This window comes from Daucus carota, chromosome 7, assembly GCF_001625215.2.
Source record: "Daucus carota subsp. sativus chromosome 7, DH1 v3.0, whole genome shotgun sequence".
Lineage (NCBI taxonomy): Eukaryota > Viridiplantae > Streptophyta > Magnoliopsida > Apiales > Apiaceae > Daucus > Daucus carota.
Window position 1 is genome coordinate 19,504,905 of NC_030387.2, and position 14,327 is coordinate 19,519,231.

Genomic DNA, 14,327 nt, shown 5'->3' on the forward strand with positions numbered 1-14,327 from the left:
ATGCTTTGTCCTGGAGTGTTGAACAGGATTGTTGGCAATGGCAATGGCACTCGTGTTATCACACAGAATCGGAATTTTATCCAACATGAGTCCATAATCTTGTAGTTGATTCCTCATCCACAAGATTTGAGCACAGCAACTTCCAGCAGCTATGTATTCAGCTTCCGCTGTAGACGTAGACACGGAGTGTTGCTTCTTGCTATACCATGACACCAACCTTCGTCCAAGAAACTGACAGCTTCCTGAAGTACTTTTCCTATCAATCTTACATCCTGCAAAGTCAGAATCTGTATAGCCAACCAGATTAAAACCTGTATCTTTAGGGTACCAAATCCCTAGATTGGGGGTTCCCTTAAGATACCTAAAAATACGCTTAACAGCTATAAGATGTGACTCTTTAGGATCAGCCTGGAATCTAGCACATAAACAAGTTGCGAACATAATATCTGGTCTACTAGCAGTTAAGTATAAGAGAGAGCCAATCATACCTCGATACTTTGTGATGTCAACTGACTTACCAGATTTGTCCTGATCAAGTTTGACAGCAGTTGGCATAGGGGTTTTGGCAGTAGATGCTTCTTCCATTCCATATTTCTTCAGAAGATCCTTGATGTATTTAGATTGGCAGATAAAAATACCGTCAGGCTTCTGAATGACTTGAAGTCCTAGGAAGAAGGACAATTCTCCCATCATGCTCATCTCATACTTGCTCTGCATTAACTTAGCAAATCTCTCGCACAAAAGATCATTAGTAGAACCAAATATAATGTCATCGACATATACTTGTACAAGAATTATATCATCCTTATGCTTTTTATGGAAAAGAGTTTTATCGATGATACCTCTGGTGAAACCATTTTCAAGTAAGAACTTGGAAAGAGTGTCATACCAGGTTCGAGGGGCTTGCTTCAGGCCATAGAGTGCTTTGAAGAGAAAGTATACAAAGTCTTCAAATTCTTTGTCTTCAAACCCAGGGGGTTGTTCAACATAGACTTCCTCTTCCAGATCACCATTCAGGAATGCACTTTTCACATCCATCTGATATACTTTGAAGTTGGAGTGTGCAGCAAATGCTAAGAACATCCTGATTGCTTCAAGCCTAGCAACTGGAGCGTAGGTTTCATCATAATCAATTCCTTCTTCTTGTGAATATCCCTTTGCAACCAGTCTTGCCTTGTTCCTCGTAACAATACCATCTTCATCCAGTTTGTTTCTAAAAACCCATCTGGTGCCAACTATAGATTTTCCTTTAGGTCTTGGCACCAGCTTCCAAAATTTCTGCCTTTCGAATTGATTGAGTTCTTCCTGCATTGCAGATACCCAATCTGGATCACTTAGAGCCTCTTCAACTTTCTTTGGTTCTGTCTGAGACAAGAATCCAGCAAAGTTGCATTCATTCTGAGTTGCTCTTCTAGTCTGCACTCCTGTGTCTGGATCACCAATGATTTGTTCAACAGGATGGTCTCTACTCCATACCCTTTGTCTTGGCAGATTCAATCTTGATGATTCACCAAAATCATAGTTGTGTTGAGTGTGATGACTAGTGGATCCACTTTGACTTACTCCCCCTGAGCTGATGTAGATTCTATTTGATGATCCTCCACTTTGACCACTGTGACCATGATGATCATTTGTATTGTTGCCAATACTTCCTCCAGATGGTTCAGGATCAGCATTCTCTTCATTTGCATTAGGATTTCTTATATCAGCTTCAGGTTCATCTTCTCCTAAGTAGATGTCTTCTAAATTCTCAAACTCCAGAGAATCAGATTCATTTTCCTTTTGAAGACTTGGGAGTTTGGTATCATCAAATCTTACATTGATGCTTTCAATCAGCTTGTCGTCATTGATCAGATAAACCCTGTAGGCCTTAGACTCCAAAGAATAACCCAGAAATATGCCTTCTTCAGCTTTGGCATCAAACTTTCCCAAATGCTCTTCTTTTAACACAAAGCATTTTGCACCAAACACATGAAAGTAACTCAGTGATGGTTTTCTGTTGGCCATTACTTCATAAGGAGTCTTATCCAAATTCTTGTTAATCAGGGTACGATTTTGAGTGTAGCAAGCAGTGCTTACAGCTTCAGCCCAGAAATAGATTGGAAGTCTTGATTGACTAATCATTGTCCTTGCTGCTTCAATCAAGGTTCTGTTCTTCCTTTCTACGACACCATTTTGTTGTGGAGTCCTTGGAGCTGAATACTGACGAGAGATGCCCTTATCAGTACAGAAGTCATTAAGAACAGCATTACGAAATTCTGTTCCATTATCTGATCTGATTGCCCTTACTGGCAGATCTGCTTCCTTTTCAATCTTCTTGATATGATCAATGATGACGAGTGCTGCTTCATCCTTTGAATGTAAGAATAATGCCCATGTGTATTTTGAGTAGTCATCGACGATCACAAGAGCATATCTTTTCCTTGATATAGAAGGAATGTTGACTGGTCCAAACAGATCCATATGAATCAGTTGAAGGGGTGAACCAATGTCAGTCATGCCTTTGCTCCTGTGTGATGCTTTCTTTGACTTCCCTTTTTCACATGCATCACAGAGTCCTTCTTGACAGAATTCTTTCTGTGGCAATCCTCTCACAAGTTCCCTTTTGACTAAAGAGTTCATAGTCTTAAAGTTCAAGTGTGAGAGCTTCCGATGCCATAACCAACTATCATCAGCAGAGGCCTTGGTGTAGAAACACTTGACCTCCCCCTTACTTGCTGAGTCTATGTCGGCTATAAACAAACTTGATTTTCTTACGCCACGGAGTGTAAGATCCTTGTTCTTCCGGTTCTGGATTAAGCAAACTTCCTTCTGAAAGATTACGTCGTATCCTTTGTCACAGAACTGACTGATACTTAGTAAATTATGCTTGAGTCCTTCCACCAGAGAGATGTCTTCAATTATGACATTTCCAACTTTCAGCTTACCATATCCCGTTGTAAAACCTTTGCTGTCATCTCCAAAGATTACAATTGGGCCGGTTCTCATCACCACATCTGTGAGCAGGGACTTTTCACCAGTCATGTGTCTTGAACAACCACTATCAAGAACCCACACAACTTTTCTTTTCTTTCCTGTGCCCTGCATTCACAAATGGATTAAACTTTCTTTGGTACCCAGACGTTCTTGGGTCCAGGTGATTTAGTAGAAACAGGATTATCAACAGAAACTGGTTTAACATGTGCTTGTTCAGGGGTGACTGGACTCTTCTCCTTTTTAGTCTTAGCAGAAGTGCTTTTAGACTTGGAGTTGGGAGTTTCCTTCTTCTTAGAAGGACTAGCAGTCTTTGCCACAGGGGCAACAGAAGGTGCAGGCATATTCATATTCATGGCAGATGGTGCAGAAAAAGATGCATTCAACATGGTAAAGCATGCAGACATCATATTCATAGCACATTGCATGCAACCTACTCTACCACATGGCAAATGAACAGCATTCATGTTAACAATATTTGGCATGCTAGAAACAGAATTATCTACTTTAATCACTTTACATGCATGAGTAAGATGATTAGTAGAATTGCAGTTATTACAAACCTTTCTAGCATTAGAATTCCTAGAGTTGGAGTTCTTAGGATCTAACTTGCCATTCCTGTTGTTCTTCTTTTTGTTGGAACTAGTACTTCCTAATCCAGTTTTATCTGAGTCATCTCTGACATTGGAATTAGAAGGTACATCTTGTGATTCCTGTTTTACTTGAGGCTTAACAACTTCCTCATTTTTCAACTCTTCCTTGATTACAAGATCTTCTTCTATCAGAGGTTCTGTTTGTGCCATTCTAAAGATAGGGGTCTTGGTGTTCTTCAGAATTTTAGGTATATTTGTTCCTTCAGGAGCATTCTCAGTTCCTGCTGAAACAAATATGCCTTCATTCTCTTTTCTTTTCTTTCTTTTAGCTCTTTCCAAAGAACTATAGTCAAGGCCAATAGCAACCTTCTTATCAACCCTTTGACTATCCAAGATCTCTTTCTGTAGAAAGGCAGAATTCTGATAGGCCCTAAGCTTAGTTTCTAGGTCAGCAATCTGAGACCTAAGGGACTCCTCAATTTCTGCACTACACTTCTCCTTATTCTCTAGATATTCAATTCTATCTTTAAGGTTAGTGTTTATGAGTTTCTCTAAAGCTAATTCATCTACTCTTTCTTCAAGTTTAGCTATCTTTAGAGAAAGACTACTGTTATCTGATTCTGAAGCTAATAAACTAGTGTGCAAGTTGTACATCTCTTGACCTAGTTCATTTATAGTCTTTTTATAATCAGCAGTAGTCATATCATCAACAGAAATTTCAGGAGATACCTGAGATGGAGATTCCTCGACAGTGTCAGCCATTAATGCAAATGCATAATTGCTCTGGACAGGTTCATCATCAGAATCTGTGTCATCCCAGCTTTTTCCCTCAGCAATGTAAGCCTTTCCTTTGTGCTTGGCCACCATTGCTTCCAACTTAGCTTTTAGCTTCTCATTCTCTTTCTTCAGATCCTCATAAGAATTCTTCTTATCATATGAGTTGCTTCTGACAGGAGCAGCTTTGGGTTTCCTGCACTCTGTTGCAAAGTGCCCTAAGTCATTGCAGTTGTAGCATCTGACCTTGCTCTTGTCATACATGTTTGGTTTGAAACTGCCAGTAGTCTTTGACCCTGAGCCTGAGTATCCTCCTTTACCCTGAAACTTGTTCCCTGAAGTTTTCTTGTACCGGGGGTTCTTCCTGAACTTGATATGCTTGAACCTTGCAGCCATATAAGCCATTGACTTATCTTCCAGCTGCTCCAGCTCTTCTTGAGTGTAGAACTCATCCTCTGGTTCTTCAGAAACTTCATCAACTTCAGCTTCTACAATCTCAGTAATGGTAGAAGGATAATCAGCTTTGATGGATGAACAATCACTCTGAGCAACAGTGTGATCATTGATACCATATTCAACTAATTGTTGATAACCAAAGTATGGTTGATCAGCAATCAGTGCAGTGGTCTTCTGTAAGGCCATACTCTTGGATTCTGTTGATCCACCACCATATATAATCTTTCTCTGTTCAAGTTCCATCTCAAACGTCTTCAGTTTTCCAAACAGCTTTTCCAAAGTCATAGTCCTGAAGTCGCTTCTTTCCCGGATGGTCTCTGTCTTAACAACTAGATGGGGTGGCATCACAAATGAGAACTTTCTGTTTATCTCTTTCTGTGGATAAGTCTTTCCATGCAGGGTGAGTTCATTCAACAACAACATGAATCTCTCATAGATTTGAGAAATGTTCTCTCCAGGTATTGCCTGAAATGCTTCATATCTGGCAATTAGCATGTCGTATCTGTTTTCCCTGACTTCTTCAGATCCCTCCATCAATGCCTCAATAGTGTCCCACATCTGCTTTGAAGTTTTCAGACTTAGTATCAGATGTGTCATTGTCTTGGTCATTGATTCAACAATTATGAGTTGCAGATTATGATCCTGTGCAACATATTCCTTATCAGTGTCAGTGTATTCACTTTTCTCTTTAGGAACAGACTTCTGTGGAATACGAACACCATTTTCAACAGATTCAGGAATAATCTTCATAGGCACAAATGGACCATTTTCCAGAATCCCAATGAACATGGGATTAGCAACTCTTATGTACAGCAACATCTTCATCTTCCAGTTGTTGTAGTCATCCTTGTCAAATGGAGGTACTTTGATTCCTAACTTGTGCGTCGACATTGTTATCAGATAAAATTACGATTGTACGGACAGCTAGCTTTTCAGATTGGTTACGGATCTCAGATCTGTATATCGATCAGCTAAGCTCTGATACCAATTGTTAGGTCCAATCAGACGTAGAAGGGGGGGGTTGAATACGTCTTACCAATTTTCTTCGATTTAATTTAATTGCGGATAATCTTTGTTTCAGTCCATGTTAAATCAATCGTAAATAAATAACTCCAGCAAGTCGGGGAATATTCTTGTATTAGAAATAATCCTCGGGTGCTACAAATTCCAACACAAGTGTCGGCTGCAGAGACTACAATCACTCTATTACAAACTCTCGATAAATACGATCTTCTAATTGAACTCTCGAGAACGTGTATAGTGTGTGCACTTACAAAGTGTGTAGTTGTTTTCAAATGAAAACATCAAGCTCTATTTATAGGCTTCTCAAAATCTAACCATGGTTAACGAGTTCGTCCTGGACGACTTGAGTTCGTCCTGGACGGATTCGTTTTATAAAAATAAAACTAACTCCATATTATCAAAGTTGCGCCCTGAAGTGTATGGTCAAAGTTGGCGCTTGGTCAAACCTTGCGCCAACAATCAGTACTGTGATGCACTGTATGATGACTTAGAAATAAATCTAAGTAACAAAGTCTCTTCAGTCAAAGCTTGCGCTTTGACTTGAAGTTGCGCCAACAAGTCCCATACAGTGTCCACTGTATATATCACTTGGTTTCTTCATGATGCAAAGTTGCGCTCAGGGGAGTCAAATGGGAGGCGCAACATTTGACTAAGTCAAATGTTGCGCTCCAATCCTTTGTACAGAGTGCAATGCCTTAGAGGTATTTCAGGGGTGATCCATGGCGCAGGTTTTGACTATTTTAGTCAAACCTTGCGCTCCAATACACATATATCTTTTGCCTTAGAGAAAAACAAATACTCCAAGTGCAAAGTATAAGTGTCGCAAGTTTTGACCAAAGTCAAACAGATTAGTAATTTAAGATATATATATGTATATATATATTATTAATTGTTTTATGAATTACTTGAATAATTGTAGATTCAAGTAATTTCCAATTAATAATATATTTACATATATATAGATAAATTCAAATTTAATCTTTTGTTGATGCAGCTTTAATTGACTTGATCAATTAATCCGTTGATTGAATCCACTGAATATTTTCGTACGTCCTGACGTCCTGTGCACTGGTCTGGTTCACGAACGACTCGAACTAAAATGATTCCTTGAATTCTTTGCTTGATAATATACTTGATCAGTCATTCCGGGTTAGATGTTGCTTCGATAAATTTGATTATAAATAATCAAATTAAATATACTGGAATCTTCTGGTTTTTGATACTTGATTTTCAGGCAATCTTGATAGCAGACACATTGAACTTTATTCTTCACTGAGGCTTGAACATATTAATGAACTTCTTTCAGTGGACGGATGCTCGTCTCAGATATCTTGATTGTCTTTGACTGTTCGTATCGAATCTCCAACCTGTAGATTCCTGTATTATACTTACGTATTGTTTCCTGTCTTTCGTTGTGTTGAGTTATCGTAATTACAGTTACGTTACATTATGCTTTACAGACTCAAGACTTGTGGTGTCACAGGTTAATGGAGAATTTGAGGCACGAGAAGAAACAATGCTGAAATACTTGAGGATTGTTAGAGCTCAGATGACACAATTTGAAGAATGTTTGGTAGAATATATACCCAGGGAAGAGAATGCAAAGGCTGATGCCTTATCCCAGTTTGCATCCTCGGAGAATGAGGTGTGCTCAGGAAGTGTTTACTATCAGGTTTTGAAAACCCCAAGTATCAATGCCAAGCTGGTAGCCCCAATCGACACCGGGGCCACTTGGATCGATGAAATCAAATTGTATCTCGAAACTAGACACCTACCACCTGATGCTGGGGAAGCACAAAAACTAAGGTAGGAGCTTTAAAGTATGCACTGATTGTGGGGATTCTCTATAAGAAGTCTTTTGTTATACCATATTTGAAGTGTTTAAGGCCAGATGAGGCCCTGGAAGCCCTGAAAGTGGTCCATGAAGGAATTTGTGGCCAGCACCTAGGTGGGAGAGCCCTGGCTCACAAAGTTACTCGCCTTGGGTTCTTTTGGCCAAATATGTTGAAGGAGGCGAAGGACTATGTTAAGAGATGAGATCGGTGTCAGAGATTTGCGCCTGTTGTGCGCCAGCCCCCAGAGATGCTGACATCCATTAACTCCCCCATTCCCTTTGCTCTGTGGGGGATGGATATCCTAGGGCCGTTTCCACTCGCCAGTGCTCAAAGGAAGTTTTTGATAGTGCTATTGACTACTTTACCAAGTGGATTGAGGCCAAACCCCTGGCCAAGATAACCACCAAGCAAGTTGTTCAGTTCTTCTGGGAAAACATCATATGCAGGTATGGCATACCCCGAGTCTTGGTTACTGACAATGGAGCCTAGTTCAACAATCCAGAGTTTGTAGGATACTGTAACGACTATAGCATTGAGCTACGATTCACTTCGGTTGCCCATCCTCAAGCCAATGGGCAAGCTGAAGTAGCCAACAGGATAATCCTTGATGGACTAAAGAAAAGAGTCGAGAAAGCGCATGGGTCTTGGGCTGAAGAGATTCTCCCTATACTATGGGCATATCGAACAACCTGCAAGGTCTCCACTAGAGCAACCCCGTTCCAGTTAGCTTACGGAGCTGAAGCCGTGGTGCCACTTGAGATAACTCATACCTCCCCCAGGGTCCAGCAGTATGAGCCCGAAGCCAATGAGGAAGGAATGAGACTCGCACTCGACATGATCGATGAGGTCCGGGATGAGGCTAACGCCAGGATCGTTGAGAGCCAAAAACGAGCTTCCTATTACTATAATCTCCGGGTCAAGGAGCAATTCTTCAGAAAAGGGGATTTAGTCCTAAGGAAAGCTGAGGCCTCAGGAGTTGGTCCCAAGGGAAAGATGGCCCCAAACTGGGAAGGTCCGTATCAGGTGAAGGATGTTATTGGTCGCGGCTCGTACAAGCTTCAGACCCTGGATGGAGTTGAGTTTCCAAGGAGTTGGCATGCCACCAACTTGAAGATTTATTATATTTGATTATCTTAGTAAGTAGATGACCATTGAATAAGGTCTGATAGACCACTGCCAGTTAGTTTATAACTTAGTTGATTTTAGTTGTTTATCTCTTCTACTATAGTTTCAATAAAATTTCTTATGGATTGCTCCATATCTCATGTTTTTAATGTTTTCCTTGAGTTTTTGTTTGCTACCGTGAACGGATCAACCCGGAACATGAATTCAACCACAAATAAGTTACGATTAACATTGATTGAGTCAAAATTACAAGCTAAGGCTTGATAAGTCCGATACTACGAGTTAAGGCTTAATAAGTCCAATACTACAAGTTAAGGCTAGATAAGTCTAAATAAGTAGACCACGCAGGGTCCTTAATAAATCCTACTTATCGGACTCGGAATCGGCCTCCGAGCTATCTGTAGAGTCGGACTTCCCAACCGGATGCCTCTCAATAGCACCCAAAGGTTCGACTTCCTCTTCAACAGGACTAGGAGATTCATGAACAATCCCCAAGGGACAGATATAATCTCATTCAGGGTGGGACATGTCCGAATGATCCTTATGAATGATCCTAACAGCATCGTTCCACCCGATACTGTAATCCTCTGGAAAGGTGATCTCATTATTCTTCTCCATCAGCTTCTTGAACTCATCAGAGTCCATATAGTCGTCAATGATAGCATCCTTTCCCTTTCGAGCCTCGACTAGCTCGCTTCGAGCTTCCACCAGCTCCGCTTGAGTCTTAGCCACGATCTTGTCCTTTTCCATGTCCTTGATTCGAAGGGCCTCCATGCCTTCTTCCAAGGATTCCTTAGCCTTCTTGTGGCTCTCAGCTTGTTTTTTCCAAGCTTTAGCCTGATGAAGGGCAGCCTGGAATTGAGCATTGGCCTGAGACAAGTAAACAAACGGGTTAAGGAAGACTCGAAAAACTTGAACAATAAGTGTGTAAAGATACTCACACTATCAAGGGCTTGAGAGCCAAGGCCATCAATCCCCTCGATCTTCGACTGTAGCACCACATCATGGTAGTCGGCAGGGGTAATAGAGTGAAGGGACCAATCAGAGGCATGAACAGTCGATCCTAGCACTGAAACAGTCCTTCGAAAACCCCAAGCCGGTTTAAAGGCTTGAGACTTGGAAGCCCGGGGCTGATTAGATGATCCGCCCTCCGCCGAATCAGGTTGAAGGAAGGCGGGCAACTCCCAAGGGTCCTTAGCCAACCTATGCCGCTTCATCCGCCCCGTCTCCTTTTGGAGAGGCGCATTCTGCTCATTGATTTTTGTGGCAGCTGCAAAAGGAAAACAAGAAATAAGTTAAGTCGTGAATAATCCGAGAAGAGTCCTAGGTGTAAAAAAAGATTTATACCTTCATCACTAACCCTTGAAAGACCAAGCTTTCTAAGATTGAACTCATCAAGGAGATCCCAGCATTTGGATTGGCCATTGTCTTTGACCAATTCAGCATAGGCTGCCTTCTCGACATCCGATAGGTGGATGGAGTCGACACTCCCATCAACGACCTTACAAAACTTGGATCTGAATAGAGTTCCCCAATCTCCCCCTTCCCAGTGTAGCTTGAAGAACTCTTTCTTCCAATGAGGGTTGTTATCCGGAATGGAGGAATCGTTGAAAATATGAGGCTGGTCAGGACGATGACTAATGAGAACCCAACCCGTAGAGCCCGTCGGGTAGTTCTTGAATTGGAAAATCTTACGAAACAATGGGACATACATGGAAAGGCCTTTAGATAGGCACTGAACCATGAAACAATGGATTATACGCCAAGCATTGGGCGTCAATTGGCAAGGATTGAGTCCCACATCAGCTAGGAGCTTAGGGATGAAGGGATGCAGGGGAAACCTAAGTCCGGCTAGTAGAGCATGCTTGTATATAAATAAGTGCTGAGGATCCCAATGACAGGTCCTATCCCCGGGTTCGGCACGGACCAGGGAATAAGCCTTGGGAAAGTTAAGCAATCTATGATAGACCTTAGCCAACGAAGGCGAACAATCGGCAGCATAGCCATAAGAACCTAGCTCGGCTAGGGAGGGGTATTCATCCCGCATAATATTGATCAAATCAAGTAAAGATGAACAAGAAGAGTTTATAATTATAGGAGTACCTCTCTTGGACTTGGAGGAGGTGCCCATGGCCTTGGAAATCTTGGCCAAGCGTGATGCTTCCTGATCAGCCATTTGAGCTCGAAAGAACCTTGGTGGTGAAAGCTTGAGGCTTGAGAGAATTCTAGAGAGATGTTATAAACTTGTAGAGTGAGAAGTGAGAAGTGAGAAATGAGGATGCTCACTTATTTATAGGATGGCCAACAGGTCATCTAACAGGTCAACAGGCCAAGTGACCTGCTATTACAGGTCAACTAGCCCAAGCCCAAGAAAAAGCCCATAATCTAGAAGGTTTTAGAAGGATCTAGATTTTCCTAGAGCCTAAAAATAAATGAAAATACAATATTTATACATGTTTTCATATATAAAATATGTATAAAACCCAATAAAACCCTAATCAAGGGATTAGCCTAGAAAAAGCCCCTAAAACCTTGATTAAGGCCTAATCTTATCTCATACCATTAACAAGTCATAATCAAGCATGATTACGCTTAATGGTTGCATAATCCATGTTTAAACTATGTATAGTCCCAAAACGCTCGAGAGCGCCCGAGAAGCGACCTGGGAGCGCCCTATGAGCGCCCCAGGAGGGCCAAGAGCGCCCGAGGTGCGCCTGAGGACCTCACCAGCGTCGACCTGGGCACCAAGGATGCCCTAAATCGACCTGGGTGAGGTCGAAAATTGACCTGGGTGTCAAAAAACACCCAACGCCCGAGAGCGCCCGAGAAGCGCCTTAGGAGCGCCCTAGGAGCGCCAAAAGCGCCCGAGTAGCGCCTGAGGACCTCACCATGGTCGACCTGGGCACCCAAAACGCCCTAAATCGACCTGGGTGAGGTCGACAATCAACATGGGTGCTAAAAAAACCAAACGCTCGAGAGCGCCCGAGAAGCGCCTTGGGAGCGCCCTATGAGCGCCCCAGGAGCGCCAAAAGCGCCCGAGTAGCGCCTGAGGACCTCACCATGGTCGACCTGGGCACCAACGATGCCCTAAATCGAACTGGGTGAGGTCGACAATTGACTTGGGTGTCAAAAAACACCCAACGCCCGAGAGCGCCCTAGAAGCGCCCTGGGATCGCCCTATGAGCGCCCCAGGAGCGCCAAGAGCGCCCGAGGTGCGCCTAAGGACCTCACCAGCGTCGACCTGGGCACCAAAGATGCCCTAAATTGACCTGGGTGAGGTCAACAATTGACTTGGGTGTCAAAAAACACCCAACGCCCGAGAGCGCCCTAGAAGCGCTCTGGGAGCGCCCTATGAGCGCCCCAGGAGCGCCAAGAGCGCCCGAGGTGCGCCTAAGGACCTCACCATGGTCGACCTGGGCACCAAGGATGCCCTAAATCGACCTGGGTGAGGTCGACAATTGACTTGGGTGTCAAAGAACACCCAACGCCCGAGAAGCGCCATATGAGCGCCCCAGGAGCGCCAAGAGCGCCCAAGGTGCGCCTGAGGACCTCACCAACGTCGACTTGGGCACCCAAAACGCCCTAAATCGACCTGAGTGAGGTCGACAACTGACTTGGGTGTCAAAAAACACCTAACGCCAGTGAGCGCCCATAACCGCCCGAGGTGCGCCCACGGTGCGCGCGAGCGTCGACTTGGGCGAGGTCGAGCGCCCATGAGCGCCCGAGGTGCGCGCCAGCGTCGACCTGGACGCCCTGAGCGCCCTAAATCGACCTGGGCGAGGTCTAGCGCCCTGGAAGCGCCCGGAAAACGCTCAAAAAGCGCCCCAGAACACTTGATGTACCCCCAAAATGCCTCGGATCGACTGAGGAAAGTCCAGAATCAGCCTAGATGGCTGACCTTACTCAGAATAGGCTCGAGAAATGGTTTAAAATGCTCTAAAACTTTAGAAAAGTTTCTACGAAACTTATCCAAAGTTGGGGGGCAAATGATATGGGTCTGAAATTGGCCCTAATAATTATTGGGTTATTTTGAGCCCGGGGCTGGTTAAAGGCCTGAGTTTAAGGCCCGCATTCTGGGTTAACACCCAAAATTCGTAACTAGCAGATTGAGGTTATAAAAAGCCCGTTGGGCATCCACGTTTAAGAAACGTGGGCTGCCCAATCTCAAGGCTCGAGCCCCCAGCCCGGCCGGGGCCCAGAACTCGAATCCTAGTCCTACTAGGAGTCTGACTGATGAGTCCAGGACTCCGAGAGTCCTACAAGAACTCTGAAATTCATGGATAACTATCTAGAGTCCTAGATAACCTCTAGTAGACTCAAATATCAGGGATCAGGGATCAGTCCTATCCTATCTCTGACTCAAATACCTATTTCTACTAGGACTCTAACACCAGGGATCCTACTTCTAATCAGTCTCTAACCCTGAGACATCTATATAAAGGGCTCTACCCCTCCAAAATAGAACTACGTTTTTTGACTTAATTTTTCACCCCGCTGAAGATACGTAGGCACCTCGTGAGGACCCGTCTGAGTTCCGACTCGCGAGATCAGTCAAAAAGCACGAAGCTCACCCCTCGATTTTTGATCCATAACAATTTATGTCGGTATGAGGAACTACATAATGCTATCTAGCCAAGGTTTTGATCATTTTTATTCCCTAAATATACTTCAGTATCCACGAAAGTAGTGGGTGTTATGTATAACATATTTTGTCATCAATAATTCTTTGTTCTTATTAAATCTCCAGATGGAGTTGGCAGGTGAAGGAAAGAATTCACATTGTGATGAAGAAATTCTGGAGTCTTGAGCTCGACTTTCCGTTTGATTGTACAGGAGCATCAGGGGGTGAAGAATTTGCTGCTATATATGATGAAGGCTGGCACAGATTGGAGAAGAGGCATCCAGGCAATATTGTTGTGAAAGGTACAATACTATCAGCTTGAGGTTGATGAGAGGATACCTTCTTCAGGCATGAAGGCGGTTTAATACATTTAGCTTTTGAAACGGAACAAAATAAATAGGTAGCAGAGATGGCAAGAAAAATGGCGAAACAGTGACTACTTTTTTTTTCTGATTCACCAAGTTACAGTATCATATTTCTCTCTTCCCTATGACGGATCTCAATTGGTTGTCGGATAGCTGCTGCATGTAGGTAGTTTTGTTATCTGCAATATAGTCGTAGAATGGAGGGGAAGATGAGAATTGAGATGATAACAAAACTATATTGAGATGATTCCAAGACTATGCTTTTGTTGATGATATACTCCTACCACGACCATTTTTATTCCTAGACTATGTACACTGTACAGTGCAGCTCACTGAGAGCTTTGTCTTCATAGTTGTTTTAAATTAGACTTGTTGCCTGCTGGCATGAACTTTCATTTTTTTTTAAGGTGTAAAATAAAAGAAAAGAGCTTTTGTGTTTAGTATATAAAACGCTTTTTAGGCTTTCAAGTTTTTTTTTTTTTTTAAATAGACTTTCATTAACTTTGAAATTCAGAAGGAACCATCTCCAACAACAGACTTGGAGGAGACATGAAATAATTAA

General features: G+C 42.8%; 1 protein-coding gene across 1 annotated transcript in view; it reads left to right on the forward strand.

The window, feature by feature from the left end:
* LOC108193464 (pentatricopeptide repeat-containing protein At2g01860) overlaps positions 1 to 14,063 on the forward strand; it is a 31,310-nt gene extending 17,247 nt beyond the window's left edge. The window contains exon 4 of the transcript XR_010285741.1: positions 13,527 to 14,063. The gene's annotated coding sequence lies outside the window, so the exon portion shown is untranslated. The remainder of the gene's footprint in view (positions 1 to 13,526) is intronic.
* Positions 14,064 to 14,327: the final 264 nt, after the last annotated feature.